We start from the raw sequence: 23,272 nt of genomic DNA on the forward strand, positions 1-23,272 counted from the left end.
TCTGGCCTGCCAGGTCTCTGTGGATAGGTCTGTTGCCAATCTAATGTTTCTACCATTGTAGGTTACAGATCTCTTCTCCTGAACTGCTTTCAGGATTTTCTCTTTCTCTCTGAGACTCGTAAGTTTTACTATTAGATGTCAGGGTGTTGACCTATTTTTATTGATTTTGAGGGGGGTTCTCTGTGCCTCCTGCATTTTGATGCCTGTTTCCTTCCCCAAATTAGGAAAGTTCTCTGCTATAATTTGCTCCAATATACCTTCTGCCCCTCTCTCTCTTTCTTCTTCTTCTGGGATCCCAATTATTCTAATATTGTTCTGTCTTATGGTATCACTTATCTCTCGAATTCTGCCCTCATGATCCAGTAGTTGTTTATCTCTCTTTTTCTCAGCATCTTTATTTTCCATCATTTGGTCTTCTATATCACTAATTCTCTCTTCTGCCTCATTTATCCTAGCAGTTAGAGCCTCCATTTTTTTATAGCACCTCATTAATAGCCTTTTTGATTTCGACTTGGTTAGATTTTAGTTCTTTTATGTCTCCAGAAAGGGTTTCTCTAATATCTTCCATACTTTTTCAAGCCCAGCTATTATCTTTAAAATCATAATTCTGAACTCTAATTCCGACATCTTACTAATGTCTGTGTTGATTAGGTCCCTGGCAGTTGGTACTGCTTCTTGTTCTCTTTTTTGATGTGATTTTTTTCATCTTGTCATTTTTGTCCAGAGGAGAATAGATGAATGAGAGAACAAAATGCTAACAGGGTAACAACTACCCCAGAGAAATATACACTAAACAAATCAGAAGAGACCTGAAACTGGGGGAAAAGAAAGGGAAAGAAAGGAAAAAGAAAAAAAAAAAGGAAGAAGAAAAAGAAAAAGATAAAAACCAACCAACCAACCAACCAAACAACCAACAAAACAGAATATGATCTAATATGATCAGGCTGGTGTATAGATCAGTGCCACACACTAGATTTTGGGTGTATTTTGGTCTGTTAGAAGAAAGTGCCTCCCAAAATTTTAAAGAAAGAAAAACTTATATATGTACAAAAATAAGGGTAAATATGATGAAGGGATTGAATATGACTGTAAAGATGGAAATTATAAAAGATTTTATAAAAGGAATTGATAAGAGAAGTTGGTTGAAAAAAAGAAGAGGATTTAAAAAAAAAAAGGGAAAGAATGTGAGCAGGCAGGAGACTAGAACAAAGCCATACACTAGAGATTTAGGGTATATTTTGGTCTGTTAGAAGAAACTGTATCCCAAAATTTTAAAGATAGAACAACTTATATCTATATACCAAAAGTAAGGTTAACTGCTAGGAAGGAATAGAATATGACTCTAAAAATGAAAAATAAAAAAGATTTTTTAAAAAAGGGATTGAAAAGATGTTGGTTGAAAAAGGGAAAAAGAAAAATTCAAAAAAGAAAAAGAAAGTTTAAAAAAAATTAACTTTGAAAGACTAAAGAATCATGGTTAAAAAGCTATGAATTCTATGTGCAGTATTCCCCTAGTGCTGGCATTCTGCCGTTCTCATTGATCGGTAAACTTGGTCTTGGCTGGCTGTTCTCGTTCATCTTCTGGGGGAGGGGCCTGTTGCCGTGGTTTCCAAATGTCTTTGCCGGAGGCGGAATTGCCCCGCCCTTGCCGGTTCCAGGCTAAGTAATCTGCTCGGGTTTGCTCTCGGGAGCTTTTGTTCCCTGCAAGCTTTCCGTACAGCTTTGGAGGCGGAGAGTGAAAATGGTGGCCTCCCAATCTCCGCCTCGGAGGAGCCGAGAACTCGGGCCCTGCTCCTCAGAGCGTCCCCATAGAAAAGCAATCAGTCACTCCCGTCTCCCCGGTCTCCGGCCGCACTCCGTGCTCACCCGGCCTGTGACCGCGCGTTTCTATCTCTGGTACCCGACCCTGGGTGGAGTCTCCAAACCCAGCAGATCCCTGCGGTGCGCTCCTGTGCCGCTCCTCCCCGGGGAGTAAGGTGAGTCTCCCTGGATCTGCCACTTGTTGGGTCCCTGCTGGAGGAGCAGTGGCCCGACTGTGCCACGGATCACGGTTTATGGCAACCCCGAGCTGAGAGCCCGCACCTCGGCTCCGTCTCTGTAGCCGCTTCCCCGCTCCAATACCTGGGAGCTCTGCTGCACTCAGGCACCCCCAGTCTTTCTGTGACCCTGAGGGTCCTGAGACCACATGGTCCCGCGAGGGTGCTTCCCCCCGCTTAGTCCCTGGAGCCATGTCCCTCAGCGAAGCAGACTTCTAAAAGTTCTGATTTTGTGCTCCTCAGCTCTATCACTTGCCAGTAGTGGCTGACGAAGGCCCCCTCCCCCTCCGTCTATCTTCCCGAATATTGCCTTGGAGTCACTTCTCTGCATGTCCTACCTTCCAGAAAGTGGTCGCTTTTCTGTTCAGAGAGTTCCTGCTATTCTTTTCTTTGATCTCTTGTTGAGTTCATAGGTGTTCAGAATGGTTTAATCCCTATCTAGCTGAATTCCTGGGACCAGAGGAAATTTAGGTCTCCTACTCCTCTGCCACCTTGCTCCTCCCCTCCATAGACAGAAATTCTTAAATTTAATAAAATCCAATTTATCAGCATTCTTTTGATTTTAGCTCTTTTTGTATCATGTTTAAGCAATCTTTGCCTTCTTCAAAGTCATAAAGATATCCCCCTATGATTTCCTCCAAATAATTACTGGTTTTCTGTTCACATTGAGATATACAGTCCATTTGGCATTGATATTTTATTTATGATATATTTTTTGTCCACAAAAACCGTTTATTGAAAGACCTTTCTCTTTCCTAAGGTACTATATTCCTATCTTTGTCATAAATTAGATGATTTTTCTGGATATGGGTCAGTTTCTACATTCTCCATTCTGTTCTATTCCTTTTTGTCTGTTTTACTATCCTTTTGCCAAAAGTGCACTTTCACAAGTATTATAATATTATAATGTTTTGCTATCTGGAAGTATAAATCCTTCAGCTGAAGACCAAGAAGAGGATTTATACTTCTTCAAGATTACCTGAGCTATTCTTAGCCCTTCCATGACCATAAAGAATTAGAACAAGCTTGTCAATTTACACTCAAACACACCGTGTTGTAATTTACTTGGATTCATGTGAATTTCTAGACAGTTTGGGAGAATTAATATCATACTGGTTCTCATAATCCATGATAATGGTATATTCTTTGATTTATATAGTTTTTCTTTTATTTCTCGTAAAATAGTTTTCAGTGTTCCTGTCTCACACATGTTTTGTTAGATTTATTACTAGGTATTTGATGTTTTTGTTGCCATTATAATGTTAAATGACACATTAAAGATTTTTTGATTTGTTTGTCATAGAAGTAGAGTGGAAAATTCCTTCAAATATTGCTTTTCCCATTATTTACTCCTTTTCTTTTGAGTATCCAGTTATATTTGTTCTTGCTGGGTTCACATGCTTCATTACATTTTTTTGTATATCCCATTCTTATTTTCTGTACTTCAGTTTGATGGTATCTATATTTTAATCCTTATCCATATCTCTATAAATCTATATCTAATCTATCTGATCCAATGTCTGTGTTTTAATGATTTTTTTACTTATCTCTTGGATTCTTATTTTTGGATACTTTAAGTTCTGGAATTTCTATTGATTCTTTTTTTAAATATATAACTTCTGGAGATTTTTTCTACTTGTAATCCATTTTATGCATATCTTTGACTATTTAAAAACATATTTATCACTTTAACATCAATTTTTTTATTCTTCCAAAGGCATTAATAGATCATCTGTCAGTTTATTATTATGTTTTTCTCTCATTATCTTCAATGATATCATTCTGTTTTTAGGATGTTTAGTAATTTTTGATTGAATGCCTGATATTGTGTTTAAACATTGTTAGTGACTCCATATGATATCTTCTTTCTGAGAGGATTCAACCTTTCCTTTGCTAGGCTGATTCAGGGGTGGCTGATTATTCCAATCAGGGACTGAGTTCAACTGAAGCTGAGTCACAGTTTTTGGAAGGCACAATCTACCTTGTTTCACTCCTCTCCTAGAGTGTACCCTTGAAGAACTGTCAGCTGAGATGTGGTTTCTGAACTCTAATCTTTCTGTCTTTGGAACAGACATAAACAGCCCTACTACCAAGAGTTCTGCTCTGCTTTTCAGAGGCTCCTAATTATTTCTTAACTTTCCACCCTGAGTTGCCTCAGAATTTAGCAAATATTTTGAGGGAGAAATCAGATATGTATGAATTTTCTCAAATCTCTAATATGGTCTCTTCAACCCTGTGAGACCACCAAAGTGGCTAATTACCTAGTCCTCAGTCCCCAGTAGGAGTCCTCTGACCAGGCAAAACCTGGCCTGAATCTTCCTCCTCTTTTCCTGTATCCAGAATCAGCCAATGTTCCTAAGGAAAGAGTGGCTACAGATCACCAGCCCATCTCTCTGTAGTTCTCACTCTCTGTAATCTTGGTTCATCTAATCATCATTGAATCAGCAGCTTCCTGATAGCTTTAAATATATGCTTTTAATGTTTATAAGGCTTTTCTATTTATTCTTTGGGAAATCCCACAAGCTACTCCATCCTGCTTGAAAGAAGTCCCTCCACTTGTTCTTATATGAATATATTTATTGATATTACTCACTCAGCAAGTATGACTATCCACCTTTTTACATTCCTTACCTCCCTCTTCTACTGGCATGTAACCCATGTTCAAGATATGCTAATCACAGTCTGTTTTATGATTTTCCTTGGAGTATCTCTCAGTCAGTAGTCAGTGTGGGTTATTCTTATAAACCTTTTCTGTATATATGTATGTGTGTATATATACAATCTCACTCTTGATTTTCCTTAAATTCCTCACATCATGTGTGTAAGCTTCCTGAATGTCAGAATATGCTGGACATATTTAGGATAACAGTTTTTCACTATTTCACAACATCTACCATGGATCTGATAAGCAGTTCATCCTTATTTCATATATTAAAAAAAAGAGCTTTTGTAGTTGTATAATCTTCCAGATCTGATTCTCTTTCCTTCACCTGAAAGTGGAAAAGTGAGTTAATGATTGTCAATTTTCTCCCTTAAAGGAGTGAATTTAGAATGAAAAATAGTATGAATGCAAGGGTATCTGAATTGTCTATGGGTGTGTGTGTGTGTGTGTGTGTCTAATAAATGGAAAGAGGCTGTTCATTATTTATGACCTCTATGATTTTATGTCATACTTGTTCTGTTCCCATTGACTGCATAATGACCTCTGTGCCTATCTTTGAACTACCATAGCAGTTTTTCTCTAGAATGAAATACAAGCTCAGGAAGGGCCCTAGAGATGATGTCATATAGTTTACCACTCAATTTACATATGGTGAAATTTAATGAATAAATGTTACTTTCCTAAGGAACATAGTATATTAAGAGCAGTTGGGGTAAATATGCACTCCTTACTATAAATGCACTTATATTTTAGTGCTTTCAAGCTGAGTATTCTTGGTTTTATTTGAAGTGATTCCCAAAATCTGACAGGGAAAACTTAGTAGTGATGCAGAAGTTCAAACTTTAATCTTGCACATATACCTGGACCTGTGCTGGGAATGAGGTTATACCACTGTCAAGAATTGTTTCTCAGAGGGGCGCCTGGGTGGCTCAGTCGTTAATCGTCTGCCTTCGGCTCAGGTCATGATTCCAGGTCCTGGGATCGAGCCCTGCATCGGGCTCCCTGCTCCGCGGGAAGCCTGCTTCTCCCTCTCCCACTCCCCCTGCTTGTGTTCCCTCTCTCGCTGTGTCTCTCTCTCTGTCAAATAAATAAATAAAATCTTAAAAAAAAAAAAAAAAGAATTGTTTCTCAGAGAGGCTCCCTTGTTTTTGCTTATTCATTAGTTCCTTTCAGGTGTATAAATTAGTGTGTGTGCGTGTGTGTGTGTGTGTGTGTAAAATCTCTTCATGGTAGTAATTTTGCTAATTAGAAGTGAAGAGAAAGCTATCCAATAACATAATGATTTTTAGAAAAGAGTAATTTGAATAAATTTAAGAATGGAATGTGGAACTATTAATGATCTAAAGGGTATAATTTGAAATTTTCAGTTATAGTTTGCAGCATATTAAAGGGGAAATTATGTGCTTCTAGAACTAAATGGTCTTCACTATTAGTTAACTTTTGTAACTTTTCTGGATGTTATATTTCTCCCAAAAGATTGCTATCTCTTAGAGGGCAAAGATCAGATTGTATTCTCTTCCAACCTCCACTGCCCTTGGTGTTAAGTTCATAATATGACATTTGCTCATCATTGCTGACTGAGGAGTTCTTAGTGATATTTGCACTATTTCTTTCTGCCTTTGAGGCACCTGTGAAAATTAAACTTGCTGGTGCTCTCATGGTTGGATGGGGCATGTGACTAATTCTGGCCAATGAGTTGTTAGAGGAATTGTATGTCTTCCAGGACAGATGAGACCCACCAGAGAACTCTCTCCCAGTGCTATCATAGCTATCAACATCCAGGTAATGGTTGTTCTGTCAGCCTGGGGCCTGAAGTGGACATGTGGTGGAGCAGAGCTCTCTGATCATCGAAGATGGACATGTAGTATGAACAAGAAATGAAACTTTGTTGTTCTCAGACACTGAGATTTTTGGGGATGTTTGTTATCATAGCACTACTAATCCATTATGACTGATACACTAATAGACTGATTACTTTTGAGGTTTCAATTGTCAAATGGCTCTAAGAAAAAAACAAATATATGGGGATAACCACATCCCTAGTTTATTTTCCTGGCTCTGGCTAACCAGGCAGCATGGACATTTGGTCCCTTCCCCTCGAGGGAATGTGGTTCTACCAACATGTGGTAGACAGATGTGGGACCATGAACACAAGGAAAATAAGAATCTCTTATTAGTGTCTTCAAGACTGTGTGCCTTAAGATACTTGAGTATCTTTACCATGGACTTAGAGGCATATATTATTAATGATATAACACCTGAGATCAAACAGGCATATATTTTAATGCACTCCCCAGGCATCAGGTATGCTTTCCAGAAACTATCTTTAAGCTCATATTTCTCCTCTGCATTCTAAAAATACTTTCTGTAACTTCACTTCACTGATGTGCTCTCACATAACATGGAATGAGTATATTTTACAGGAAAGAAACAATTTTCAGGCAGCATATCATGATGTTGAATATCTTGATCACTTCCTCTCTTGCTATTTCTTCTGTTGTATTTAACATTCCTGTACTTTGCAATGTCTTCACCTTTTCAGTTACTCTCAGCTTGGTACCAGTATGTCTCCAGGGCTCCAATCAAGCCCAAAGATTTCCTGGTTTTTATGTCTTTTTATATTGAGGCCACACAGTAGAGCTCTGTAGGAAGTTTCCCACATGCAAGTGCTGATGATAGGTCTGTGCAGGTCTAAGAGGTCTCTTCTGGAGTCATTCCTGGGAGTTCCCTGATGAATAAAAATATGTTGGTGGAATACTGGTAACCCCAGAGGGAAGACAGACAATACAAGGCATCTAAAAAATTGCATAGGAGAGAAGGGAACATGTTATTTTTCAGATTCCTGTTATCAGTTGTCATTTTTCTTGGTTAAAGTCGTGGAAATTTGAGGCCAATGAAGAAAAATTATGCATTGGCTGTTTGGCAGATATTTTCTTATTTTGCATGTGTGTTTATCCCATATTTATTGAGAAGCAAAAAATATTTGCAACATTATGAGGACTTGTGGAGAAGACATACAAATTAGGAACAATCTTAATATTGTGGAACTTACATTATGTTTAAGGAAAGAAATTCACACTTCTAAAACAATTTTGATATAATAGACAAAAGGCATCATTCATTCAATTCTTTCTTTTTTTTTTTTTTTAAAGATTTTATTTATTTGACAGAGAGAGACACAGCGAGAGAGGGAACACAAGCAGGGGGAGAGGGAGAGGGAGAAGCAGGCTTCCCGCTGAGCAAGGAGCCTGATGTGGGGCTCGATCCCAGGACCCTGGGATCATGACCTGAGCCGAAGGCAGACGCTTAACGACTGAGCCACCCAGGCACCCCTCATTCAATTATTTCTTAACCATTAAGCAAATGAATATGGAGAACAACACACGGTGTTTGAGGTTTTTGGAAAATAGAAAATTTATAATAATAATGATAATAATAATTCCTAATACTAACATTTATTAGGTACTTTCATGTGAAAGATAATCTGGTTCAAAGTGTTTTATAAGAATTAGTTCATTGAATTCTAGTGCCTCAGTTTCCTTTTCATTCCTCCAGCAAGGAGGAATTGTAGGCCAGAAAGACCATGTAGATTGCCCAAGGTCAAAACAACAGGTCAGTGGTAGCATTGTGAGATGGATCCAGACCATCTGGCCCCTAAGCCTGTGCCCCAAACCTCAACACTACGCTGTTTTCCCTTGTCCTCTATGGAATTATCATTAAGAAAATGAGAAAAGGGCGCCTGGGTGGCTCAGTTGGTTAAGCAACTGCCTTCGGCTCGGGTCACGATCCTGGAGTCCCAGGATCGAGTCCCGCATCGGGCTCCCTGCTTGGCAGGGAGTCTGCTTCTCCCTCTGACCCTCCTCCCTCTCATGTGCTCTCTCTCTCAAATAAATAAATAAAATCTTTAAAAAAAAAAAAAAGAAAATGAGAAAATCCATGTAATGATCCCATGCCTGGAAAGAGTTTGGGGGCTTTGAGGATATATATGGAGGAAGTAAGAGTCTACCTTCTTCTACATTTCTCACTTTCATTTGTGTCTCAGGTCTTGCCATGTGGAGCTTGGAAGACAGCATCTTCCCTACATTTTTGAATCCATGAAACTACATTTTTGAATCCATGAAACTACAAAGAAACTATAAAAACTACAGCTAAGACCCTTGATAGAAAGGAACTGAGAATCCTACTACTTCCCTTTGAGTTCACAGTTATTAGAATATGTCTGATAGTCTAGGGTGGTCTTGATCATAGAAGAAAGGAGAGATCATACAAGGTCCCAAGAGATAAAATTTGTCAGAGCTAAGGAAGAAGTGGCAGTGGCAAGATACTGGATTTTTGACATAGTGAAGAGCAGGACTAAGTGGAGAAAATTTCTGGCTCTTGATTTTTTTGATGTCTTCTGACCTTGCTGCTCTGGGATCATGTAAAAAAAAAAATATGAATGCCAAGAATTCAATGTGTTTAATTGTTACAATGCTTCAGCATTTGAGGTCTGGTCAACTTCCTATAGGATGTTTATGGCTGAGATCTGTGGCAGTGGTGGTGTTGATATAAGCACTAGATTCGCGCCTGTAGCATTGGGTTGCCCAATCAACTTGAATCTCTGTGGGACACTAGGGATTTGGTACTACCATCATCACCAGCACCTCTCCACCAATGCACTATCCAGAAGCCCTTGGTGTGGGAATCAGTTCTCCAGGGCAGTGTCTTCGAATTACGTAATTGTGCATCTCTATTCATAAAAAGAAACAAACAAAACAAAAAAACACCCATAATATGTGAATATTCATTTATAAACTGTAAAAGACACTGTAGTATTGATAGATTATGAACATTAGAAATATACTTAAAATATAGTTTTTAAGTGATGTAAGATAAAATATACAATATTATAAAATGTACCCCCAAGGATGATGACATCATAACTATAATAGTATTTCAAGGCTCTATACATACTAGAATTAGGTTAAAAGTCTATGTTGCCATGATTCTAATTATGTAACCCATTGTTTTTTTCTCATAATATTCCTGACAAAGAGCGTATTCTATACATGGATATTTTAGCTCTGCCATTTTCTTATTATTCATTTGTGCTTGTATTACTGTTATTAACTTTAACTTATTTCTTCCAAATAACTTTGAAAGAAATATTTTAAACTAGTCTGCTTTATTGTTAAGGTAAAGTAGTTAATAATAGACAACCTTACCCATAAATCCACTTGATTAGGCACAAATGAACTGCAACATCTGACCTTAATTGGAAAGCAAATGGAAGAATGAGGCACCCACTGTCCACTTTTTGGATTCAAGAATTTTTTGCTCTTGTCTGAGAAATCCTGTGCATTGCATGGGACATGAGACATTTTCACACAAGGTTCAGTGTAGGCAACTTGTATATCAAATATAGATAAAATTAATTTCTTAATTTTAAGATAGATTTAAATAGAAAATTTAATGTTTTCTTTCTGCATCTCACTAGATCACCTTGCACAACTTACTTTAGACACAGCTCCCCTTAAACACCTTTTTCGTTTATAAAACTGAAGCAAAGATATTTCAAAAAAGGCATTTCTATTGACATCACAGAGATCACTGGTTTTAGATAGTTGGGTAACAGAATTACAGTAGGTTTTAGAAGTTCAAAAGTGATTGAGATCCTTTTAGCTGAAAAGATCATCAGTCTGCATCAAAAAGATGGAATTCAGACTAATCATTGAAAAATGGAAGGGATTTTGATAGAAATGGAGGTATTCTGGGTGAAGGAATTAGAATAAGTACAGCAAGTACTGTTAGAGGACCTAAAGAAGCAGAGTTTAGGGGACACAATCATGAATTTAATTTTAGATATAATGAGTTTGCATTGGTGGTTAGATACATAGATGCCACTGTCTCTTAAGCAGATGGCTCCTTAGGGCTAGTATTTGGAAGCAGTCTTGGGACTAAAGGAATTGATTTAGGAATCATCTTCCTAAGGATATTTTCTAAAGTCATGGAAGTGATTCATCAAGTGAGAATGGTGAGAACATACGGACTGCTTTTATGCATAATGAATATATTGAATGCCCTTTGGAGAGCCTTTTTCGTCTACTTTTTGAGTTCCCTTCTCTTTCTGGAAAGGTGAGGTTGTTGGAAGAGTGACCACCAGATTTGTGAATCTTTGGAGCAAAATGGAGGTTGTTAAAATTCCAGTGCTGCATATGTACATCCACAGGTGTTCCTCCTTTTCATTGGAAGGAACAGGCTAGTCATGTGGGTGGTAGAGCTAGAACTGGATTGGAACTTGACTTTGAGAAGATGGGTTGAGTAAGGAATAATTAAATCTATTCAGTCATGAAAGGAATGGCTTATGTACTAATATCAAAGTACGAGATCAAGGGGACATGCCTTGAAGCATTAAGGAAGCAATTTAAAAAAATTAAAGCAAGTCCTACATAATTGACAAATCATATACTGACAGCATTCCCACCTTCAGCTAGAGTAACAAGTGTTAATGACACAGTTCTTTCCCTAGAATACACTATTTGTAGAGAAGGAGTAGATGGAATCCTTTCTCAGTAAGACAACAAACACAGGATTGAATAATTAATTGTATTTGTGATGGTGAAGGTAATAATGGCTACAGGTATTTTTGGAATGATTTTTTCTCAAATGTGATTTTCAATGTCTTGAGGAGGGAGGTAGGCTGAAACTTGATGAATTCCATTTCCTGTATCAAATTAAGTGTATATTATTCCACGATCACATTTTAATATCCACACACAAGATACCTTTATTGTTCATTTTTAATATTTGGAGTATTGAAATACATAATATTAGGGTTTCTTCATTACATTTTTGAGAAATGTCCCTAGTGAAACTTAAAAAATGTATACATGATGTAGAAATAACATGCACAGATAAATTCTTAGAGGAATAGCTTTATGATGCAGTGGAATGAACACTGAACTTAGAATCAAACTTTTATTTATGTCCCTTTCTACTCTTGAACAAGTAACCTAAAATTTTGGAAAAGAATCTTCATCTTCAAAGTAGAGATCCTAATATCTGCCCTGACTACATCTCAAATTTTTTAACAAGATCTAGCAAGATCCAGCATATGCTACTCTGAAAACTGAAAAATGCTAAACCAACACCAGGCAAGATATCAATTTATATACATCTTTCCTTACGTATAAACTTTTATGCATATTTTTTCTCTTAAGAATTTTTTTTATTAAACTAAATATTGTTTCTAGCAAGAGAAGCCTTTCAAGTAAGGTTGATATTATTATTACTTACAAGTTTCATCTTGATTCATAAACATTTTATGCCAAGAATAATGCTGTTTTAAAGACAATAAGTGCCTGGTTTTGCCTGGGGCCACTGGAAACCCTGTAAAAGAGGCAGGAGGAATTAAAGGCCCTTAATCATATTTCCCCATTTTTAACTGTTAGTTTTTACACTCTTGAGCCATTTCTCTCCTCTTGCTGGGCCCTACTGAGGCCCATAAATCTTAATTAAAGATGCAATTTTTTTTCTTATGAAATCTGAACTGCAAGAAACCATTCTTATTTTTTATTTTTAAGACTAGCTCCATGTGTTGGCTCATAAAACAAGTAAGACTTCTGCACTCAAAGGATTTTGAAAGCTGTTGTTGCGCCTGTCATGTGGCACTGGTCCCATAATTACTATTATTGTTATTTTATTTTATTTTTTTTACACATGCACTTCTGCTTTTCTTTTTTTTTTTTTTTTAAAGATTTTATTTATTTATTTGACAGAGAGAAACACAGCAAGAGAGGGAACACAAGCAGGGGGAGTGGGAGAGGGAGAAGCAGGCTCCCCGCTGAGCAGAGAGTCCGATGTGGGGCTCGATCACAAGACCCTGGGATCATGACCTGAGCCAAAGGCAGATGCTTAACGACTGAGCCACCCAGGCGCCCCCATGCGCTTCTGCTTTTCTTGTATAGAGCCCGATGTAAAAAAAAAAAAAAAAAAAAAAAAAAAATAGAACTTACAACAGGCTGGTCTTGGTTTAGAAAGCAGGGGTTATGGTTCATAAAACATGAAAGAAACATGAATCCAAGATTCCAGTGGGGACGAGAACACTCTCTGAACGCTACTAGGTATAGAGACTTCCTGATGGGGTCCCCACCAAGGAACCATTATTTAAAGAGAATATTCTCTTGATCGGAGTCTGATAGGTAAGACAAGCAGGACATCTGCAACTGCATTCCTTACCCTCTTAGACTAGGGGAATGGGCTTAATACTTTTAGACCTCTGGCCCTGATGTCCTGATGACAGACCCCAAAGGCATTTAATCATAGATAACAGAGGTAGCCTGGAAAGACCTAAACCTGTTTTAGATGATGACCCTTCTCAAGAATAAAATGAATCTTATAATATCCTAAAGACACCTAATGAGGCATGAGGCCATGCTAGGCACTAGGACCAGAGACCAGACTAATTATCTATTAGCTTGTCTGTCTTCTGCAATTCTTTCAAAACATCAATTTCCCCTTGTCCACAAGATTACATCAAAGCTCTCAAGACCACTTAAAAAAAATTTTTTTTTATTTATTTATTTGACAGAGAGAGAGAGAGCACAAGCAGGGGAAGTGGCAGGCAGAGGGAGAAGCAGGCTTCCCGCTAAGCAGGGAGCCCGATGTGGGGCTCGATCCCAGGACCCTGAGATCATGACCTGAGCTGAAGGCAGCCGCTCAACTGACTTAGCCACCTAGGTGCCCCCAAGACCACTTTTAATGTGGCCTCAACCTATCTTTTAAACCACATCTCCAAATGTCACATCCCACTAACTGTACTTCATCTGTTTATACAGAGAAAGCAAAGACAGCTTTTTGAGTCTTATTCTTCTGTAACTCTGTGCCTTTGCATGTGTTGAGAGGTGCAGTGGGAAAGGAGAAATTGCACAATGGACTTAGAATAGATTTTGAAGTTAGGAGGTTTTAAACTTGGGAGCCAAGTAAATATAGGCAAATTACTTAGCTTCTCTGAGCCTTTTTTTCCTCAACTGTAAGATGGGGATAGTAATTTCTTTCTGGTGGTGGTATACAATTTATAGGAGAGGCATGCTATGCATCTAGCACAGTATCTGCAACAGGAGAGGTGCTTCATGAAATAGGTCCTCTCTGTCCTTCCTTCTGCTTGGAGTTCAATGGCCCTGTGAGTTTCTACTCATCTCCTAAGACTCTGTCAAATTATACCCCATTTACAAAGCCTTTCATAAGATCCCCCAGGCACATTTGGGTGAATCAGGATGAACAATTTGGCAATGAATGCAAGATTGTTGGGAGGAAGAAGGGACATAGAATAAGCAGGCCAGCCAAAACCTTTTACTTCTTGGGGCCAAAGTATATTTTTCTGCAAAAGGGGCTTCCTGGCCCCTTGCCTGGTTCTTTCTCCTCAGGCAACTCAAATTTCTTTGAAGTTTTGGTCTCCTTCATCTCTCTCTCTCACACTCCTCATGGTATTCCCTCCACCAAATCTACCCATCTCATCTAGGGCTCCTTCCCATGCTTTTGTTGGCTGGTTGACAAGTCTTTCAGCCCCTGGTTTATACCTTGACAAATGGCAGATGTTATTAACCCTTTTACTACCTTAGATTCCCTATGCCACTTTTGTTCCTTTACTAGATTTTGTGTGATTTTGTTCTTTGACATCATTGGGCCCCAAACTGCAAGGCCCCTTTGCATCATAGTCTCATATAAGATTATAAAGATTGATGTACCACTTCTTCATCATCTTTGTTCTGTATATGAAGAATAGTAAGCTCAGAGAGTTAAAAGGCTTTCTTGAGTCAACACTTAGATGTTGATTAAGGTTCTGACCCATGTCGCCCTCATCCTGGCCATTGCTTTTCTCCTGCACCACACTGACTGCTCTGATCATATGGCACCTTGAAATCTCAGAGAAGTCTAGCTGGGAATTAGAATGACAAAGAAATATGCTGTAGCTGTGTGGGATCCAGCCCCAAACCAAAGGATGCCCTTCCTAATCAAGCCAATAAAGTGATGCATGCCAAGGGCACCCATGACTAGTTGGATGGAAGGAGGTGAATATTTTGAGATAGGTTGCCCTTGAAGGGATCTGCAGATGAAGCAAGCTGTCTCAAGGAGTTGGGGCAGGACAAAGTTCAGAGAAATGTCAGTGTTTCCCAGCAGACCAACTCATCCCACTGAATTTCCTACCCAACATGGTTTCCCAACTTAATATTTTCCTAGTTCCAGATGGATACTGATTGCAGTTTTTTTGGAGATTCAAAGGGACTGTGATGGTGTGACTGGGGCTTTCTGGAAATAATAAAAGGGAGAGGAAAAGAATGAATTTTTTTTAAAGATTTTATTTATTTATTTGACAGAGAGATAAGAGAGAGCACAAGTAGGCAGAGAGGCAGGCAAAGGGAGAGGGAGAAGCAGACCCTCCACTGAGCAGGGAGCCCGACGCGGGGCTCGATCCCAGGACCCCGGGATCATGACCTGAGCCGAAGGCAGCCGCTTAACTGACTGAGCCACCCAGGTGCCCCAAGAATGAATATTTTTTAAGCACTTATACAAGGTCTGGTAATTTTACATACCCTAATGAAGTTGCAATAAATTTTCCTATTTTATAGATGAGGAAACTGAGATTTAGGAGTGATGACTAATTTGACTTAGGTTACTCAAGAAGCTGAAGCCAGAGTCAAATTTTGGTTCATTTGACTTAGAGAAGATAAGGAGTGTAAAAAAATCTACTGAAATTCTGTAGAACTGATTTCTAGACTCCAATTTTTTTTTTTTTAGATTCTATTTATTTGAGAGAGAGAGAGAGCACAAGCAGGGGGAGCAGCAGGCAGAGGGAGAGGGAGAAGCAGGCTCCCCACTGAGCAGGCAGCCTGATGTGGGACTTGATCCCATGACCCTGAGATCATGACCTGAGCCAAAGGCAGACACTTAACCGACTGAGCCACCCAGGCGCTCCTAGACTCCAATTTTCTATTTATGTTGTTTTTGCCAATAGTTGTCACTCCTGCCTATACTTCTTTTCTTTCATTTTAAAACCAGGTGTTAATCCTGCTTTACTTTCTTACAGGGATGTTGGAAAGTCCAGGCAAAACAATGGATTTGACAGTCTTTAAAAATTATGAGGTATTATAAAAACATAAGTCATTAGTATCATTGAATTACAAAGTAAATATTGAGTAGAGGAAGAAAACCTAAGGAGTATACAAATTTCTACATTGTTTTCCAAATTATTTTGGAAGCAAACCAAAACCCAGAAGGTCTCTTGCAATGTATTCTATTCTCCTAGTAGATTAATTACATATGCCAACACCATTAACTGTTCAACTATGAATTAGAATGAGATTGCTAAATCCAATGCTCTCTTACTTATCTTAGTATTCAGAATAATCTGACCTCTTAATATTGTATACTTAATGATTTGTGTGAGGCGAACAAAATTCTAACATTTTTCTGACAATTGCTTCATGTATATTCTTTATATTACATTAATAGTGACTGATATTTTCATACCATGTTCATATCTTTTCTTTCATACATTGAAAAATAAAACTAATAGTAGTACCAATTTGGAAATTGATCATTTATACGGACAATGCAAAGTGTTGGTGGTTAGAATCCCATAATGTAGATAAAGCTAATTTTCTGTTTATCAAGATGGAATAAACAATGTACTCTTAACAATGAATAAACTTGGAAGAAAAGCTTTGACTTCTGTTTCCCCTTGGATAATGATTTCTTCTTTAGCATGTGGGGGTCCAGTGATATTCTTAAACATAGACACATACATAAATAAATAAGTATGCATTATTTTTCTTTAGAATAAAAATATAAAGGGCAATTAAAAGATAAAAGGAATACTTATGAATAATTTGCAGAAAGTCCTATTATTGTTTAACCAGTTTGTATCCATTATTTGTTACTCTGTGGGTGTGCAGTGGAGTACTTACCAAGTTATCTTGCCTGAACCCATACTAGTCAAGTTAATGAGAACAAAGTGACATTTCTCTCCTTTGTGGTCATTTGCATGAATAAGTGGGCACAGGGATGGAGGAACCTCCTGTGAAAAAGCCTCCTGTGAAATGGAAGTTCTGAATACAGCCTAGCAGCTGAAGCTGGGTGTTGGTCTGCCCCAGCAACTCTGGGAAAAGATGACTGGGTGTGTGTATGAGTTGAGAGTTGTAGCACTAAAAGTGTTTACTCTTCCGGGTTCATGACTCCTTCCCAGCCTCCAACTCCAGAAGTAGGAATGGTCATCTTCTGCCAGATGAGTAGCCATATGGGTTTTTTGAAGGTGTAGCAGCTCGGTTCTAGGTCCAGAAGCATCAGGGTTGGGTGCATTCTCATTTCTTCTGGCAGCATCCAGCATAGAAGCCTAATTGAGCTAAGAGCAGCTGCTCTGGGGAGCTACTGGGGACTGGAAGCTGTGGATGATCCTGATTTGGCTGGCTGATTCTTGATATATATAAACCTCTCCAGTGATTGCAAGAACGACTTGAGGGAGAGGAAATCTGGGAAAACCTGGGCTTCTAGCCACCACGATTTAGTTATAACTGTCAGTTGTGCCACATTGTGTTTGCTGGTTAAGAAAGCTGCTCAGATTACCAGTAAATAATTAAAAATTCACAAACAAGCTGATACAGAAGTAAACGCACATTTATTTCTTTTCTTTTTTTTTTTTTAAGATTTTATTTATTTATTTGAGAGAGAATGAGAGAGAGAGCATGAGAGGGTCAGAGGGAGAAGCAGACTCCCTGCTGAGCAGGGAGCCCAGTGGGGGACTCGATCGATCCCGGGACTCCAGGATCATGACCTGAGCCGAAGGCAGTCGCTTAACCAACTGAGCCACCCAGGCGCCCCTGCACATTTATTTCTACAAAATGCTTATGTATTGGGAAAATTTCAAAATTACATTCTACAATTTTTTTTGAATGTAGCCAAATTATACAATTGATTTGAATACTGCTTTTACTGCCAGGTGCCATTGATTAACCCGGGAGAGCTAGGAGAACAAGGGAGGTGGCGACACAGATATTGATTATAAGATGAGTGAAGGGGACGGTGGGGAAAGCGAAGTTAGGGGGGAGTATGGCTATGCCATTGAGATGACACATGGCAATGTTAGTGTTGGGGTGTGGTTGCTTTTTAGTTGCTTCTCAATATCAAGTACAACTTGGTAAACTTACTCAGGTCTGCATACATAAAAGTGGGACAGATAAAGGAACCATATTGGAAATGATGTTTTGTTGGCAGGTTGAAGCTAGAAAATTTGTTTAGTTAATTAAGCACATAGCTGTCCTCGGTCCTGGTGAGCCAATACTACACTAAACAGTCAGTTTTTCCCAGTGGGAAGGAAAAGTTTCTGCACTACTGGACACCTTGGACACCTTGGACAAGTACCTGCCATGCTTTACCCATCTGTCCTTCTGGGAATGATAGACCAAAAAAGAGAAATTGGATTTCAAATTATTTGGGCCATGATGAGAGGGAAATTACCAAATCAATCAAACCCCACATAAAAATTATTCAAAATAAAGGGTGTGAAGTGGAAGAATTTTAAAGCACCACTGGGGTTAGGTAGGACCCTGTGTTGATACTGATTACTAGATTCATCCCAGCAAAAATTATAATGGGGTCCCTAATGTGCTTTTGAAATCTGCACCCCATCTTTTGTGTGTATGGACATACTTTCACTGTTCTATGAAGAAAGGAAATGTCTGTCATCATATTTTCAAAGGAATCTGTGTTAGTCAACTTTTGTAGGTGCTGTAACAAACAACTCTAAAAATTTCTGTGGCTTAAATATTTGTTTCTCACTTATGGCCAGCTCAGTTTGGTTGGGGAGGTTGGGAAAGTATGTTCTGTTCCACATGGATAATTAATGACTTTTTTTTTTACTGGGGTTATGGGTATTTGGGAGGCATATTACAGAGGTAAAATACCATTTTCATTGCAGCATATCAACGATACATTTCATCAACATGACTTATCATTGTTGGTGATCGCCTTAATCACTTGGCTGAAGTAGTTTGTGTTGTGAATCTCCAATGTAAAGTTACTCTTCCCTGGCCAACCCCCTTCCCATGTCTACTGTGCTCTTTGAAAGGAAGTTACTACATGCAGCCCAAACACTTGTTTTGAAGGTGCAGTATCTATGTAAATTATTTGTAATTTGGGAGAAAGAGATTTGTCTCTTTCTCTCATTTATTCATTTATTCATACTCCTTTCATTGTGTGTGTGTTTTAGCACATCCCTACTGCTACTGGGAGATGCTCCAGGCGCATATTGTATATTTCCTGCCCTAGTCCTAGAATCAGCCACTTCTCCAAGAGACTCTGGGCCTCTTACTGACAATGATAATAGAAAATAACATCTGGGTGCTGGGTATGCTATTGCTGCAGGATCATCTGACAGAGCAAAGAAATGTATGTATATATACATAAACATACAAGTTTTTCTTTATGTCACCATCTGCATCTATATTACACTAAACATAAGTTCTTACTGATGTCTTGAACACTAATCCATTACCACATGAAATCAGTTTCGTCTCTTGTTTATTTGTAACCTCCCACTTCAACATGAGAAACCTGGCTCCCCCAACTGCCATTCATTTTCTTCTTAATTGTGCCATTATGTATAGTGGTGTCAGAATTGTTAATGTGTGTGTGTGTGTGTGTGTGTGTGTGTGTGTGTGTTTGTATACCCCGGGGAGACTGCTTTATTAGCAAAAGTTCATTACTTATGTTTGTTGTTGTTGTTGTTGCTTTTACCTTGGTCTTGCAGATTCTATTCATTTGTAGTTATTTAGGTCAGCACCTTTTGCCCCTGTTCCCTTCTATAGAGTTGTTTCAGGCATTTGTAATATAGTTTGTTTTGCCACATTCCACATTTCATCCATCCAGTAACATATAGAATGTTTTCAATGCCACAGAATATCTTTGGAGCTTCACTTACTCAACACTTTATCCCTCCTTAACCACTGATCTTACTAACATTCCACCAATTCTGTATTTTCCAAAATGTGGTGCAAATGGAACCATAGAACGAGCAGTGCTCCACCACTCCCAGTGATTTCTTTCACCTAGTAACACACATCCAAGACTAACTCATGTCTCCTCATAGTTCCATAGATCACATCCTTTTTTTAATCACCAAGTAACATTCCATTATATGGATGTATCATAGTTTAGTCATCCATTTACCTGTTGGAGAATTTCCCAGCTGTCTCTAGTTTTTGGTGATTATGAATACGGCTGCTATAAACTTTCATGTGCAGGTTGTAGTGTGAACATACGTTTTCATTTAGGTAAATACCTAGGAGGGCAATTATTGAATCATATGGTAAAATTAGGTTTGGCTTTGTCAGAAGCTGCCAAAGTGACTTCCAAAGTAGCTGTAATCACCAGCAATGAACTGAGAGTTTCTGTTGATTTACATCTGTTGTTTACAATTGGTATTGTCAGTTTATTTTTATTTATTTATTTTTGTTTACAGAGGCTTTCTTCATAACTGCCCAAACACGAAAACAACTGAGATGTTCCTCAACAGGCAAAAAGAGACATAAAATGGGGTACATCTGGGTAATGGAATGCCATTCAGCAACAAAAAGAAATGAGCTACTGAGCCATGATGAGACATATGGGGAACCTCAAATGCATATTACCAACTGAAATAAGCCATCCTAAAAGGTCATGCAACATATGACACCAACCATATAGGACACTATGGAGAGCACAAAACTATGGACGTGGCAAAAAGATCCATGTGTTACCCAGGGTCCAGGTGGAGAGAGGGAAGAACCCAGGTGTTTCTCATTTTAGGATTCCCCTGCTGGCCCTCATAAACATCTGAGATCCTGTGAGATCTGGGTGCTTTTGAGAAAAGAAGTTTCTGTAGAAGCGTCTCAGTCCTGATTTCACCCTTTCTGAGCTGTCCCTGAAACTGTAAGTTTTTTGGATTTTAACCATTCCAATCGGTATGTAGAAGTATTTCATATTTGTTTTAATTCACAATTATCTAATGGACAAATGATTTTGAGAATCTTTTCATATATTTATTTGCCATCTTTGGTGAGGCGTCTGTTCAGATCTTTTGTCCTGTTTTTGGTTGGGCTGTTTGTTTCCCTATTGTTGATTTTTAAGGGTTCTTTGTATGTTTTGGATGTAAGTCCTTTATCAGATATGTATCTTGCAAGAGTTTTCTCCTAGACTGTGGCTTGTTTTTTCATTCTTTTGTCTCTTGTAGAGCCGGAGTTTTTGATTTTAATCAAGTCCATCTTATCAATTTCTCCTTTCATGGGTTGTGACTCAGTTTCTTTCGTGTTCTTCTTGTCTCCATGATCTTTTTTAAAATTCCCCAGTGGATACTCTGCATCTAGTCAGATAATGATAAGAGATAAAGAGTAAGGATGATTCTGTAGGACCATTTAGATCCTGGCTTGGACATGGCTTCCATCACTTCTTTGCACATTCTACTGGATAGAACTTGTCACATAGCTCCATTTAGATTCAAAAAAGTTGAAGAAATGCAGTATTCCTCGTGCCCAGAAGGAAAGCGAAATGTTTTGGTGATCATTCAGAATGATTTCTGCTATAGGGTTTATGACTCATAAAGGGTTAAGAAACATTGCCTTGGACATTCATTTGTGGAAGGTTATGTTTTACAGGGTACCATGATTTAGGTTGCCAGGCCTGCTTGGTCACAGGGAGACTGTTAGAATGGAGTCAGGGTGGTAGTATCTTTCTCCAAAGTAATCTTGAAAGATTCTGGTGTCTCTAGGTGCCTGTAGAGATCTTTGGGGCTTACCTTACTATGTTCCCTGTCTTAATATGTTTATAGTACTATAACAAAAATACCATAGATTAGATGCCTTAAACAACAAAGATTTGTCACGGTTCTGGAGGCTGGGAAGTGCAGGATCAGGGCACTGGCAGCTTTGGTGTCTGGTGAGAGCCTCCTTCTTACTCGCGCATGGCCATCTTCCCACTGTGTCCTCACATAGAGAGGCAAGGAAGCTCTCTGGGGTCTCCTATAAGGGCACTGATTCCTTTCATGAGGACTGCACTCTCATCATCTAATGGCTTTCCAAAGTCCCCACCTCCTAATATCATCACACTGGGAGTTGGGTTTCAATATATGAATTTGTGTGGAGGACACATTCAGTCTGTAACCTTTCAACACTAAACCACCAGGGGAGGAAAAAGAACTGCAAATGGGGAAGAAAATTCTCTGAAATATCCCCAGATACCTGCCAATCCCTAGAAGTGATTAACTATGCTGAGGAGCAGGGAGAAGACATTTTTCACAGTTTGTCTCCTCATTTTTGGAGGGGAGGCCATGCATTTGGTCTCACTCAGACTTGAAAGTGAGAAGTGAACCGTGCTTATGACAGGATTGCCTAAAGGAATTGAGGTGTAACTTGGTTACCTGGCACTTGGTATTTGTCAATGTTTGTCCCATGAAAATTTGTGAAAAGTGTTGGCTAAGATTTGGTCTATTGCTATAAAGGAAGGGTGTCAAGATCTTCACTGAATTTGTGGTTTGGTTTTCCATCAGCTCTTAGGAATGTTTACTTTGAATGTTGGTAACATATTGCACCCATTTTTCTATACAATGATTGTAATAAATCTGAACTAGGTTTTATAAAGGAGTAGAGAGTAGAGATTTAGGCAACTGAACTAATTTTATCAAATTCAAATTCATACTGAACAGTAAAATGGCAACATTAGTTTATAAATGACATCTTTTCTATTTTATTTTTATGGATAGTGGTGAAGATTTTGACATAGGAACTTTTTGAACATCTGCTAATCTCAGGATTTTTATAAACCATTGATTTCAAAACCTTGATTACATACCTTACCTATAAAAATTATCACAGACCCCCAAATATATGCATATTTACTAAGAAACTCTGTACATGTGCAACTGTAGTAATATATTACAGACATTAAATACCCGCTAAAGATAAAAGTCCTAGAAGAGAGTGCATTAATACATAAGTTCAGATTCCAATAGTTTCTTTCTACGTTCCAATGGGTGGTCTTGCCCACATTCTGGGTCACACTCGAAGAGTTTAACATAAGACACTTCACGTAGTATGCTTCAAATCAGAATCAGTTGTCACAGTAAAACTTTATTTCACAAGAATTTCATCTACATTTTTAGGATGCGGGATGCCACACAGTCATGCTATTGTAATGGCAAGTTGCCAAATAGGTTGCTTTCAGATTCTGGAAGAAAAAAATCCAGCTTTCTGGAAGGGCTTTGTCTTTGACTCAGCTGTTGTCAATACATCACATTGCTAAGTCTCTATGATGCAGAGAGAGATTAAGACCAATAATTTCCACTCCACCAAGGATGATTTAGAAAATCATGAAAACAGATTTCACTCTAGTCACCTGAAACAGTCAAAGAATCTGAAACAAAATGATGCAAGTGGCTGGAGAGAATCCAGAAAAAGCAAATCAGAAACACAAGCAGATTAAAGAAAATTATGAGTAAGAGTAATAAGGAAGAACGCACATTTATTGAATATTTACTATGTGCCAGGAATTGTCCTTGCTAAGCACTTCA

This window comes from Leptonychotes weddellii, chromosome 13 (assembly GCF_054177405.1).
Source record: "Leptonychotes weddellii isolate Sample4059 chromosome 13, ASM5417740v2, whole genome shotgun sequence".
Lineage (NCBI taxonomy): Eukaryota > Metazoa > Chordata > Mammalia > Carnivora > Phocidae > Leptonychotes > Leptonychotes weddellii.